The sequence below is a fragment of the Leucopleurus acutus genome (genome assembly GCF_964270905.1).
Source record: "Leucopleurus acutus genome assembly, chromosome: 10".
Lineage (NCBI taxonomy): Eukaryota > Metazoa > Chordata > Mammalia > Artiodactyla > Delphinidae > Leucopleurus > Leucopleurus acutus.
Genome location: NC_139153.1, coordinates 103057203 through 103071808, shown reverse-complemented (window position 1 = coordinate 103071808; position 14606 = coordinate 103057203).

Here is a 14606-nt window from a genome sequence, read left to right as displayed (position 1 = left end):
AATGTTTAGTCCCCTAAGAATGTATTGCAGAATACATTCTACACATCACTAATCTTTCCTGGATTCCTCGGAGGAAACAAAGCATCTGAAAATACAGTTCTCTGGCCTCAGGGAGCTTGGATTTTTATTTGAGTCTACCTGGGACACTCACCGTCTCCCTAAGGGAGAGAAAGAGAGAAAATAAAAAGCAGACGATCTGGAGTCCAGGCTTGATGGAGGTGCACAGGCGTTTCCTGGCAGCAGCTGGTGGTCTGTTCTCCCTTCTTTCCTCCCTGCCCTTGGATACTTCCCCAGGGAGGCCCTCGAGCATCACGATTAAGAAGGTGAGCGGTGGGGTCAGCAAGACTCCACATCAGGTTCAAGTGTGAGTCAGTGGGATCTCAGGGAAGTTACTTAAACGTTCTCATCCATAAAATGGGGATAATCACACCTACTTCGCGGGCAACCGTAAGGCCTCAATGAGCCAGGACAGAGAGGTGAGACAAAGTTCTGGGACACGGGGCCGTTTCTCCCACACACATGCTCCTTGGTGAACATAATTCCTCATGGCCTGGGTCCTCGCCTCCAGAGGCACGAATTGACACAGGGAGGGAACACATGCTAAAGAGTTCCCATTTCAGCTTCTGAGCTCCAAAACAGACTCTTCTTCTCCTGTTTTTAAGATTTTTATTGAGATGTAACAAAGTACACACATTGTAAGTGTACAGCTCAACCACGAAATACATACATTTCTAAGCTGAAAGGTCCACAAAGTGACCCACACCATGAATGGAAAGACACCCTTATTAAGGCACCTTGCTGAGATATTAAAATGCCAGGAGGAAGAGAAGACCCTAAAATCTTCCGGGGCGGGGGGGAAAGGTCACATACAAAGACAAGAGTATGCAAATTTTAGGAGGGCTTCTCAAAAGCCGTAATGGAAGCCAGAGGACCAGGGAGACATGATTCTCAACGCACCCCAGCATCCGTCCGGAGGGAGGGTAGAATAAAGGCATTTATCAGATATTCACGGTCTAAAAATATTGACATCTCACACACCCTTTCTTGTGGGTTATTAGAGGCTGTGCTACCAAAACAGAGAATGAGGAAGGCATGGGCCCCAGAGGACAAAGCATCTAAAACCAGACAGAGGCAGAGAGCGTCCAGGCTGAGGCTGGCAGGGGCGCGGAGGCTGACGTGATCCCGTGTGGACTGCCGTGGAGGACCGGAGTGAGGGTTTAGGAGGAACGGCTCCTAGGAAAACTGGAGCTGGTCAATCAGATGTCTGCTGTGTTTGGCCACGTAGGCAAACAATAGTATGCAGAGGATTTTCGCGATGCTGTTGGAGGGGGAATTAGCAAAGCAAACAAAAATGATTAACCCCCACATGACAACTATTATTAGATCCAGGGGCAATAGTTTAAAAGACGTGTAAGGAATGAATTAAATCATGTGTTCCTGGTTTTCATGAGGTAAGTGCAGGCTACCGATCTGTCCCATGATGGGAGGCACTGCAGGCCAGGTGATGCCGGGGACAAAGCCCGCATTTTTCATGACAGGAAGTCAGTGGATAATGTCTAAAATCAATAAATCAAAAAGTAATGGTCTTGGGCTTCCCTGGTGGCGCAGTGGTTGAGAATCTGCCTGACAATGCAGAGGACATGGGTTCGAGCCCTGGTCTGGGAAGAACACACATGCCGCGGAGCAACTAGGCCCGTGAGCCACAACTACTGAGCCTGCGCGTCTGGAGCCTGTGCTCCGCAACAAGAGAGGCCGCGACAGTGAGAGGCCCGCGCACCGTGATGAAGAGTGGCCCCCGCTCGCTGCAACTAGAGAAAGCCCTCGCACAGAAACGAAGACCCAACACCCAAAAAATAAATAAATTTATTTAAAAAAAAAGTAACGGTCTAATGATAACATTTAGAATTACTGCCGTAAACAGTGGAAGAGAAACGTTAGAGGTGCCGCGTTCCATCACGAGACTTGTGGTTCTGTTTGATTTTAATTGTGTAGATGTTTCACTTTGATAATTTTTAAAAAGAAAAAGGAAACTCAGAGGCGATGGTCTTGTTGAGAAAAGAGCTTTTGGTCTGCAAGAGCGGGTGCTGCAGAACTGAAAAGTTCAGGCACTGAAGCATCCAGGCGTGAAGCGAAGGCCGTGAACAGTGCCTCGGAGGGGCGGACGGCCAGCGGCGTCCTGGCCTCGGAACTAGACCAGCGTCCAGGGCAGGGCCCGGGCAGGGCGGGCTAGCTAGAGGCAGCACTACGGTCGACTTTCCACTCTGTGGGCCAGACCTCTGGTGAGAAATGAAAATAGACACCTCCAAGAAGTTTGGGAATTTGAGAGTAGGAGGGCCTCGTGCCCCACTCCCAGGAGAAGTCTGGGGTCACAGCAAGCCTTGTAGAGGAGACCCCAGCCCATTGCGGTGTGGACTGTGGCAGCAGCGGAGGGCAGGTGACAGCCAAGCGTGCTGGCTGCACAGGGCCCCCGAGAACCCCCCCTTATCTGCTGGCCCTAAACCTTCATTCCCCCTGTGTAAGTCAGGATGAGCTAGGTGTGTGATGGTAACACCCCACATCTCAATGGCTTAAAGTGATGAAGTTTCATTTCTTGCTCAGGCTGCATGTCCCTCCTGAGAGGGGATGTGTCTGCTTCACCCGGTCGTCACCCCAAGACCCGGAGGGATGGAAACGCCACCGCGTGAAGCATTTCTGACGACCGAGGTACAGCAAGGGAGTGACCGGCTCCCGGGCTCTTCTAAGTCTCCACCTGGAAGTGACGGACGTCAGGTCTGCTCGCACTTCATCGACGTGCCCCAGGGTCCCCCAGAGTCCAGGGGACGGGAAGGGCAATCTCTTCACGAGCCCCAAGAGGAAAGAAGCCTGCGAGAGTTAGAAGCCCCGGGGCCTCGGCACTGGGGAAGGAAAACAGAGGGCGTGGCCGAGCCAGGGAGGGGACGCTGGGTGGAGTCCGACGCCCGGGACCCGCAGGGAGAGGCAGTGCGCTTGCGAGCGGGCGGAGTGTGGCCTCAGAGGCCCGCTGGTGGGGAAGGCGCGGGGCCCCCCAGCATGGACTGCGTTTCCTGTGAAATGAGCGAGTGATTCTGGGGGCGGAGGTTTCGGCCTCCGAGCAGAACGGAGACTCGAGGAAGAGATGAGACTGAGGAAGAGTGACAGTGAGGCCCCTCTTGCGCACCTGAGCTCTGCGTCCTGCCACAGTTCTCTGTGTCTGTGGACCCCTCACCCCCTGCACGGCATCTAGCGGGGGGTCACCGTCCGACGGGTGGTCGCCCTGCCTGGGCTTCGCTCCGTCCTCGCTCTAGAGCTCGGTTCTTGTTCCGCGGCTGCCAGGCTGAGGATTCGAGGTGCCTCAGCCAGGCCTCTCCGGAGAGGAGACGGTACGTGGAGGAAGACTTGGGTAGATTGGGCCACGACGCCGGGGGCTCCCGCGGGGCCCCCGCTGCCCACACCCTCCCACGTGCGGGCAGGACCTCGGGGCCTTTCTGTGATGGGCTCCGTCTCCACCGCTCTGGCAGTCACGGCTGCCACTGAGCTGCTGGCGTGGATCATTGATCTCACTTAAACCCCAAATGACGACGTGACTCCTGACCCGGTTGCTTTCTAAACGCGGATGAGAAGTGAAGAGATGACGCTTCCCTCCCATACAGGGCCTGGGGTCTCTAGGGTAAGCTGGCGTCCGGGAGCCGAACGCAGAGGGCCCGTTACGGGAAGCTGGCTCCGGTCCTGGTCTGCGACCCCGGCGGCGGTAGCCGGGGGCAGACCCTGACTTGCTGGACCTTGGTTTGTGCGTCTGCGACGTGAGTGGATTCAGCGGATCGTCTCCTGAGGTCACCCCTGGTTTTAGCTTTCGGGTCGTTTGTGACTGCCGAGGCCAAGGGGAAGGAAGGCCGATGGGGGGGAAGGAACACGAGACAGGAGGAGAGGGTGAGTGAGGAGGGGATCCCGGGGCGGGGGTGGGGGGGTGCAGCGTGGCGTGTGCCCCCCCCCCCCCCCCCGCCTCCTGGACGTGCTTGTTAAATGATGGAGCCACAGCTGAGCAGGGAGCCCTCAGCCACGCATCTCAAAACAGAGGAGTCTCGGCATTTATTTCAAAGACGGTAATTTCATTTTCCAGGGAGAATTCTCGGTACAAAGAGTTGACGTGGGCCATTAAATTCTTACCTTTCAGCATACCTGCCTAAAAGCTATGCGAACAGCAATGTCTTGTATTTCCTAGGAGCCAGCACTTTCTAAGGATGGCAGTGACCTAATCCATCCTCATGACACTGTGACATCAGTGCTGAGAAGACCCCCGTCTCCCTGGCACATGCCCCCTGCGGCTCAGAGAGGTCAGGTCTCTGTCCAGCGGGAAGGCAGAAACGCCAAGGTTCAATCCGACGTCTGCTTTATTGCGAATCCCGGGCTTTTCACCCCTGGCCGCCGGCTGCGACCCGACACCCTCACGGAGGAGGGCTCCTTTTGCCCTCGGGCCCAGCAGCATGGTCCACTTCTCCGCCTCCCCTTCATCCTGGTATTTTTTATTCTCCGTCCTTTGGAACAAGCACCGCGGTCATAAAGGAAAGCAGAAGGGAGGGCGGGCGTTGAGAAGTCTCCCTCCCGCCCGCCTGGTACCACACTCCCCAGCCCTGCTTCCTGGTGTCTCTGGGCTCCTTTCTCTTTGCAAAAACAGGAACTTAGAAATGCGTGTTCTTGTTTCCTACTTTCTTACCCCAAAGTTGGCACACCAAATTAGACCATACTTCGCACTTACTCTGTCATTACTCAGCGATGTGTCCGGAAAATACTGTGATTTTAGTTCCCAGGGAGCTTCCTCATTCCTTCTCACAGGGACAGGCGGTTCCACCGGGTTGGGTAAGTCATCGGTTTACTTAGCCAGGTCCTCGGATCCGGCCACTAGGCGGTTTCCATGTGTTTCAGAATCACAGACAACGCCTTCTGGGAGTCACCTTGCAGAGGTCCGTGCCCACCCGTCAGCTGTAGCCCCAGGAGCGGGTCACTGAGGCAGGGGAAAGTCCATCTGACATCTTGCTGGCCGTGACCCTCATATGGGCAGTTGAGTAGACCCATCGAGAAAGGGGAACAGTGTCGACCTCCCTGGCTCCCGGACAACAGAGTATTTTGTCGAACTTTTGTCTTTTTTCCAATCTGATCGAGGAAAACTTATATCCTTGTGTAGCTTTACTGCTCATGTCTCTGACTGTGACGCTTGCGTGTCTTTTGGACCACATGCATTTCTTATTCTGTGAACCGCCCATGACCTCGGCCCATTTTTCTGCCGGTCCTGTGGTCTTTCTTGCTTTCATCTCTGAGAGCGCTTCATATGTTTTGGAGAACAACACTTTTCTGTGTCGTGAGGTACAAGTATCTCCCCTAGTTTTTGCCCCTTTATTCCCCACTCTGTGTTGCGCTTTGGTTTTGGCTTCTCTGTGGACACTGCTGTTGTTTACATTTGCAATTGTTAATCTCTGCTTTTTGGCTGCTGGATTCTGAGACATGGTTTGACATGTCAATCGACTCCGATGTTATTCTGTCAAAGTTCCAACAGGAGTGACACGGCACACTCAAATTAGGGTGATTTTAAGGCGGGGGTTACATACAAAGGGACTACTGACAAGGGCCTGGACAAGTTTTAGGGGCGTCCCAGGGGCAGTGCGAGAATGGGGGCCCAGCAGCAACCGAGATGCATCACCCCTGGGCCCCTGGGGATGAGGGGACGGAGGAGTTATGCAGCCTGGAAGGAGAGAGTTGTGTAGGCCAGGCCTCCTAGAGAGGGGCCCTCGTCTGCGGAGGAAACCAGGAACGGAACACCCTGCCCTCACGTCCCTGCTTCCCTCCTGTCTGGTCGTGGCTGTTGGGAGAAGCCTGCTGGCAGCGTCCATGTGGGCAGCCATCCAGGGCACAGAATGAGGGGTGAGTGGTCCGAGCTCTGTGGGGCGGGTGTTGGGGAGAAGAGGCGGGACCCACTTCCAGACCCCCTCAGCAGCCCTTACGGGGTCTTACTTTTACATTTACAACTTTGTCCCGGTGGAGTTTCTCTGGATGTACCATGTGTGGCGTGGGTCCTGCTTCTCCGACAACTATCCACGTGTCCCTATGCTGCTTATCACAAAATCCACCTTTACCCACGTTGGTCATATATTAATGTCCCATGTGCACTTGGCTCTATTTCTGGACTTTCTCTTTTGTTCCACTGGGCTGTCCATTCATATTCTGTATTCATCACCAAGGCCTTGTGATGGGCTTTAAGAACCGGGAAGACCAATCCCTCCTCATTTTTCTTCTATTTCAGGGTTTTCCTGGGCTACCTTGCTTGTTTATTTTCAGTGGATTTGCTTGTCTACTTCTGAAGGAAGGAAACTTGTTAGGACATTTAGGGAGATTATGTTAAATTTATACACTTATTAACTGAGGACTCACATCTTTAGAACATAGTTGATTTCTGCTTTAAAACAATGATTTGTCAAGAGACCTGGTGTTCCTGGGTTTTGGCACCGCCAGCAAGCAAAGAAAGAAACCTGACAGACACGACCTTGCCAGGTGAGGAAAGCTTTCGTTTGCAGTGATGGGACAAGCTGACATCTGGTCCCTCCTGTGGGATGAATTGAGAACACATCTCTCAGGCAGTGTTCCTGCCAAAATGCAAAACCTGCAACCGATCATGAGAACACGTATATGCAAAATTGAATTGGGAGCGCTCTCTAAAAGGGGGGCCTGTACTCCTCACGAATATCAGCCCTGTCACTTATACGTCAAAGCTGAAAAGAATCTGTATCTTTAAGGACAAAGAAATGATGAGGACCTGGTCTAGATTAAAAGAGATGAAGGGAGGGCTTCCCTGGTGGCGCAGTGGTTGAGAGTCCGCCTGCCAATGCAGGGGATGCGGGTTCGTGCCCCGGTCCGGGAAGATCCCACATGCCGCAGAGCGGCTGGGCCCGTGAGCCATGGCCGCTGAGCCTGCGCGTCCGGAGCCTGTGCTCCGCAACGGGAGAGGCCACAGCAGTGAGAGGCCCGAGTACCGCAAAAAAAAAAAAAAAAAAAAAAAGACATGAACGGGATGTGGCAACTCCAGTCACCGTGTGGTCCTGTGTGGATCCTGGATCAGGAAAAACATACCCATCAAGGACGTGAGGGGACCACTGACAACAGAATCCGCAGGGTAGGTTAGATCGTAGTGTTGTTTCAACGTCAAATCACCTGACCTGATCATTGTACCGTGGTTATGTCAGGGAACTCTCCTGTTCTTACATAATGCATGATGAAATATTTTGGGGTAGAGAGTGTCTGCTACGAACTTTCAAATTGTTCACAAAAAATAATAGCCTAGGGCTTCCCTGGTGGCGCAGTGGTTGAGAGTCCGCCTGCCGATGCAGCAGACGCGGGTTTGTGCCCCGGTCCGGGAAGATCCCACATGCCGCAGAGCGGCTGGGCCCGTGAGCCATGGCCGCTGAGCCTGCGCGTCCGGAGTCTGTGCTCCACAACGGGAGAGGCCACAACGGTGAGAGGCCCGCGTACCACAAAAAAAACAAATAATAGTCTACATATAAATGTAGAGAGGAGTAATAAAGTAAATGTGGCAAAATGTTAATGATCGATAACTGGGTGAAGAATACCTAGGAATTCTTGGTTCTATTCTTACAACTCAGTGCTGGAGGTTGGCTTCTAGACCGCGGTGCTAACGCTCTTCTCTGCGGCATCTCCACAAGGCCCAACGTCAGGTGCCGCTGGGTAGGGCTGGTGAGGTGCCAGGCGGCTGCCAGGCTCCGGCCACAGTAAAACTGGGAGAAACAACGATAATGGCTGAGCTCGGACAGCTCCGGGCCTTACAAAGCACGGACAAGGGCCCCGGGGAGCCAGAGGCCTTGGCGGCCGGGAACCCAGCCTCCAGAAACCCGCGAGAGGTTTGTACACAGACGTGCTGCTCCAGGAAAGGGCCCACAGATAAGTCCTGTGGATGCAGAGGAAGGCTTAGGGTCAGTGACAGAGGACACAGGGCTCAGGACACAGGAGCTCTTTCTCAGACGGTCCCAGAAGCGCTAAGAGGTGGGAGCCCGAAGGAGCAGCGTGGGCGGGGGGAGGGGGGAGGCTTGCCTGAGGATGTGGGACCCGGGAGCGGGGGAGGGGAAGGGGCCTCCCACCCGGGCCAGAGTCTTGGGAAATGGGATCCAGCTTTGCTGGCTGCTCTAGGGCTGTGCTTGGAAGGCAGCTGGAGCGTGTGTGAGCATCTCTGCTGTGTGTGTGTGTGCGTGGCAGAGACAGCGAGACGTTGGGAATGAGGCCCATCTTGGGTACCTGCTGGTGCCGGATTGTAACTGGGTTCCGCTAAGTTCTTATCCCCCATCCTTGGCGGCAGCAGGTTGAGGAGCGGCCCAGCTGGGCAGCAGTGGCCCAGAGTGCCATCGGCATGGACCACCGCAGTGGGCCTGGTGGGTGCACCCCCCAGGTCCCCATGGCCCCTCTTAGGCTTCCTGAGTTCTCAAGCTGGGGTGTCCTGGGTCCCTGTGCTTTGCTTCCGACGGCAGTCCTGACGCAGGATGGGCCTTGGGCGACCAGAGCCTTTGCTCCCCGTGCAGGGGTCCGCAGGGGCCTGGGGGTCCCTCCCTGGGGACGCTCCTTAGTAACCAACTGGTGAAGGAGTTTGAAAGCCCAGGCCCTTGCTTTGACGGAAGACAAACTCCAAGTTGTAATTTTCCCTCCAGAATGCCTCCATGGAGGGAATGGATGGGCCACCCCCCCATTTCCTGCCCTGCTGCCCGCACCCCTCAATCAGTTTTCCCAGGGGACCTGCCGGAGTAGATCACATGCACACAGCCCTGGCCTCGGGCCCTGCTTCTGGGAAGCCTGACATGAGATGACCACTAACACAGTCCAAGAAGTGACCGAACGCGGGAGAAACCTACCCTCAGGACTTAGAGGCCATCCACGCATCTGAGCCTCCCGGGTAAGACTCTGCTCCGTCAGCCTCCTTTCAACGGCTCCGAGAGAGCTGGTGTCGAGTTTGAGCTTTGCCTGGAGGGGCGGATGGGAGGGTGGCTGGAAGCAGCTCTCAGCTCTGCCTCAGAATAGACGGGGGATCATAACAATTTCACTGAAACGTCAGCTTTCTTGGGGCCCACAGGAGCCTCCAGCTGACCCTGCTTCCCGGTGGGAAGGAGGAGGGCTTTCTGCTGCGCCCTCTGAAGAGCAACCAGGAAGGGCAGAGGCGGCCGGGATGGAGAGGGGCACGCCTGGCGGAGGTTCTGGTCCCTGATCCATGTGCTGAGCATCAGACGGTGGAGCCAGACGCGACGGTGACTCTCCGTGACCATGTGGGACACGTCACAGCTGGGCGTCTGGCGCGTCCTGGCAACGGCCTGTCTCTGCAGGTCTGAGAAGCACCACAACGTTCTCTACAAGGTTGACATGGGAGCTGGGCCCTCGCACGTCAGCCCCGTCCTCCCTGCATCTTAAGTCTGAGCTCTGATGGGACTTCTGTATCAAGAGCGAATTAACAGGGTAAATGATGTTCAACTAAAGAGTTCAACCAGCACGCTATGATGTAGCTGAGCTCGTGTCTGAGCAGAGGTCAGTCCACACAGGGGTGAGTCGCTCTTCTGAGTTGATGTAATATTTCCAGTGTTAGCATTTGAATGTTGGAGGAACTTGTTTCCCTGGTGTGAAATTCAAGATTTGTAAATTCACACAGACTATGAAACGATTTAGAATTAGTCACTGATAGCCTCTAACTGAATAAATCACTGGCTTGCTTGCTAGTTCTCTGGGATTGCCGAGATTATACGTCTAAACGAGGTAGGAGCTCCCCTTCCCCGTGTGTGCGCGTGCACACACACACACACACACACACACACACAGTCTCTAAACTGTCACAGCAGTGTAATAATCTGACTTCTGAGGATTGCATGCAAGGACTAGAATACAGGCTAGAAGATGCAGGGCAGCCCACCCCGCTCTGTACGGGGATGATGTTCTAACAGTTAGAGCTCCCCCAGATGAAATGGGGGTCCATCCGCAAGGAGACCCGCTGTCTCGGAACTGCTGGAAGGAGGAGGATGGAGCAGAGTCTTACCCGGGATGCCCAGACGGGTGGACGGCCCCTAAGGCAGGTGGCTCTCAGCTCTGAGGTCCATGGTCCTGCGATTGCACACCTTAAAGACAGTACCTGGGACGTCTTCCATTTCCTCCCCCAAGTTATTACTTCCTGCTCACGGATCCACCACATAGCCTATCTGCATTCTCCTTTGAGAGAACCTGGGCTGACTCACCCTGAAGGAGCAGTTTGGCTTTGTGAGCCCCTGACACCCACCTTCTCCCCTTAGTTTGTGAGCCAGTGTCCCCTGAAGCCCCAAACTGCAGCTCGATTAAGCCTGTTGTTTCTTCAGGGTCACAGTGGAACAGCCAGGCCTGCTGAGGGAAGTTCCCCGCTCCCCATCGTCCCCCCTCTCTTCCCATCCCCCTCCCTCCCCTCCCCATTCCCCTCCCTCCTCCTCCCTCCCCACCGCCTCCATCCCCTTCACTCCCGCCCTCCCTCCCCCTCCCCCTCCCTCCCCATCCCCCCTCCCTCCCCACCGCCTCCATCCCCTTCACCCCCGCCCTCCCTCCCCCTCCCCCCTCCCTCCCCACCGCCTCCATCCCCTTCACCCCCGCCCTCCCTCCCCCTCCCCCTCCCCCTCCCCTCCCTCCCATTACCTCCCCACAGGCTACCCTGTATCTCTCCTTACTCCCTATCGTCCCCCTTCCCCCCAACTTCTCTGCAAACCGAGGGAGCAGGAGTAATGCAGCCGAGCACGGCCTTTCTGCAGCGAGTCCCACAGACCAGAAACCTTCCAGAAGAGGTCACGGTGCTCTGCGGCCTAAAGATGCAGGAGGCCAGATTGCTCATTTCCTTCGTTCAAGATCTCCACTGGGGCCGGTGTGTCTGTCCTCTGCCCCTGGACCGTAACTGGGAGTCGGATAAGAACCTCTGCTCCCGTAATCCCCAGGGAGTCCTCCACGATGAAGCTCCTGCCGCCGTCCCCGGCCCTGCCCGGGACACCCTGGCTGCAGTGTGACCACCCACAGCCAACGTGTGGAAGGAAATGAGTTTTCCCTTCCCAAACAGGTCTCTGGGGGCATCACTATCAGCTGACTGGTTCACACCTTGGACATTGCAAAGTAAAGCACTTGACAGCATCACAAATTCGCATGGTTATGCGCAGGGACCACTCTCCAAGGAGGCAAAAAAATAGCCCTGGACTGGGACAGGACGCTGTCCCCCCGTGGGACCTTGGGGAAGCCATGGCCCATCTGGGCATCCATCTGTCTTCTCCTCCGTGGAGAGAGCGCTGGGCACAGTGATCTCTGAGGTCCAGCCAGCTTGAAACCCGTCACTTGACAACTAGGGGAGAGTTTAAATGAGTATGTACTTTTCTCCACCCTCCCCGCAGTTCTTCTTAGTTAGCTTACAAAATGAGGAAGTCAAACCAAACCTGGACACAAAATCCCACCCTGGGGTCAAGATATTTGTAGAGTGTGTATCGGCTCCAGCCCTCGACCTTGGCCACCAGTGTCTGTGCTTCCCTCTCCTGAGCAAATGGTCCTGATACTCACGAGGGACACAACTGTTTCCTGCCCACCTTCCACCAGAGTTCTGCAACCTCCATGCCTGCTGCGTTAACACCTCTCTGGGGGATGACAGACGGAACATTGCGGGGATCGGAGCAAAGATGAGCCAGAGCCGGACATCCGGCAGAAGGGAGCACTTGGGTCCTGACGGGCTTGGTGGGTGAGTCAGCCCAGGGACGGCAGACTCAGCCTGTCAGGTCCTGGATCTGTAAGTGAGCAGAATATCGACTGCACTGGGGCAGGGAGGGAGGGGGAGAGCCATTCACACCCGATGGATGCAGATCAAAAGGCATGAGGCAGGCAGCCCCGGCTTTCCTTCCCAAGGACCTGTGAGTAAGAGCTGAGGCCAGCTCCGTGCCAAACCTGAGTCCCCTGTGCTGCCTTCCAAGCAGGTTGGAGGCGAGCTGGCGTGGGAGGGGAGGGCGGACAGTGGACATCACGGCGGGTCACAGTCTGTGGGTGTCCAGCGCGCCTGGCGGCATCTGTCAGCATCTGCTTACTTCTGAGCCAGGCTGCATTCAACAGAGCAAGGCTGCATCTGCAAGGAAGGGGCTGAGCCCCAGGAGCTGGCGGCTATCACCCCTGGCTTCTTACAAGCAGATTCTCTGGTCCGAGGATGAAATCACTATGTTGCCAGAGAACATGGCTTTAGGTCAGGGGACATGATATACACTCCAGAGAAGAAGGAGGGAATTCATTTTCCTTTTCTGCACACGGTTCAGCCCAGCTGTGGACAGATGTGCCCTCTCCCCGTCAGCTCCGTCTGGAATTAACCTCCCCGAGTCAGACTGTTGGGTGCAAAAGAGAAATGAAACAATGTAGTCCTTGGAAACTGGACGCCATGTACCTCCAAGGGTGCAAGATTCCAGAGGGCATACGGGCACTGGCTTAGTTGTATGTTATCTAGTACAACACGCTGCATAATTAGCAACAAAATAATCCAATTTAGCAAATCTATGTACCGAGCACGCTGCTAGCTGCCAGGGCTTCAAATATAACTAGGTCTCTGGCTTATTGATACACTTTCTGGTGGTTTTGACGGTTGTCAGGGAGGAACTTAGTATTAGAATTGCTTCATGGGACAACCTCTTAAGCAGTCACTGGGGTCTTTAAAAGAATACAAATCATTACATTTAAAATTTATTTATTTTATAAAAGGACAAATTTAAAAGAATACAAATCATTACATTTAAAATTTATTTATTTTATAAAAGGACAAAAATAAATTAAAGTTGTTGAGACTTAAATGTTTCTTTACCACAAAAGAGATTATTCCTCTTAGTATAAGAGATTACAGAAGATTGAGTGCACGTGCACGCACACCTATAGGGGTCTATACTGTACGTCTCGACGTTAGGAAGTATCGATCGTCTCCTTCCAAATGCTGCTTCCATTTTCTCTCTTCTTCCTCTTCATTTTATTGTTGTATTATTATTGTTGGTTGAATTGAGTTTCCCCAAAAGACATGTCCGAGTCCTAAGCCCTGGTACCTGTGAATGTGACTTCCTTTGGAAATAGAGTATTTGCAGATGTAACCACATTAAAATGAGGTCATATTGGATTGTAAGTAGTGGGCTCTAATCCAGTGATTGGTGTCCTTACAACGAGAGGGACATTTTGACACAGACACACAGAGGAAAGAAAGCTGCGTGGAGACAGAAGCTGAGGTTGGAGCGGGACGTTTACAAGCCTTGGAACGCCAGGGGCCGCGGGGAGCCACCAGAAGCTGGGAGAGGGGCCTGGAACAGATCCCCCTCGGAGCCCCCGGAAGGAGCAAACCCTGCCATCACCTTGATCTTGGACTTCTAGCACCCAGGACTGTGAGACAAGACATTTCTGTTGTGTCCAGTTCGTGGTACTTTGCTACGGCAGCCCTGGGAGACTAATACAGTCATTTTAACGTTGTCCAGGTTTACCTTAATCACAGTCTGTTTGGTAAAGATAGTTCTTATGGTGTGTGACATACGCTTTATCTTTAAACAGATTGACTGTTCACCACCTGTGCCTTTAGCTGTGCACTCTCCCTTTTCTCTCCACAGTTATGTCCTCATCTTTGGACTCTCGGTGAATTCCTTCCCCCTCCCTCCCCTCCTCCCTCCCTCCCCTTCCACCGTCCCCCTCCCTCTCCCCCTTCCCTCCCTCCCTCTGTGCTGGATGCTGGCGTAGCTGCTCAGCGGGTCCTTTTCATCTGACACCTGCTTGAGGAGCTCCCTCCAGACATTCTGTTTGCCCCGAATTAAAGCAGTGACTTGACATGACTCCTTCCTTCTCTGAGACTAGGTTGTTTTTCTCTACAAGCAGTTTTGAAGTCTGTTTCTCTTTCTGTTGCCTTGGAGAGTTGCATGGGTGGAGGGAAGGACTTGGAGTGACATGATTGGGTACATTTGTTGGACTATCTGGACATTTCGTCTTGAACCAGGACCTGCTGCACCTCACAGCAGAGTGCACCCTGTTCGCATGGGGAAACACCCCGGGATTCGGGGCATTTCCCTCGGGCAGCGTGCTCTCCTGCAGCCTGACTGCAGCCCTCGCTCACCCTCCTCCTTATTTTACCCGTTTCTCTCTCACCACTGATTCCACCGGCTCAGAGGAGAGAGACAGCCCTCCTCTCAGCTTGGCGGACCCTCCAGTGAGGCTTCCAGGACGGGGGCTGTGAAGACTGGCCGCGCTGGGTCTCTGCCCTGTGCTCCACTCCGGAATCCGTCCTTCCTTGGCTTCCAGTTTTTTAAATGTACTTTTTCTGGTTATACTCTTTTCCTCCTTGGTGCTGTTGGGAAATTCTCTCTTTTTTTTTTTTGCCAACTTAAATTTTTTTTTCTTATTTTTATTGAAAATTGGGAAGGGAAATTCTGTAAAGCCGTCTCATTTTTAATAGTGAACTTACGTTGAGCTGATGTTTGACGTAATAGCAGCTAATATAATAATAATAGTGACGAATGTGACTGGGTAGATGGATGAAGGCATTGTTACTCAGACTTCTAATCCCATCACCCTTATCCAGGGACTTG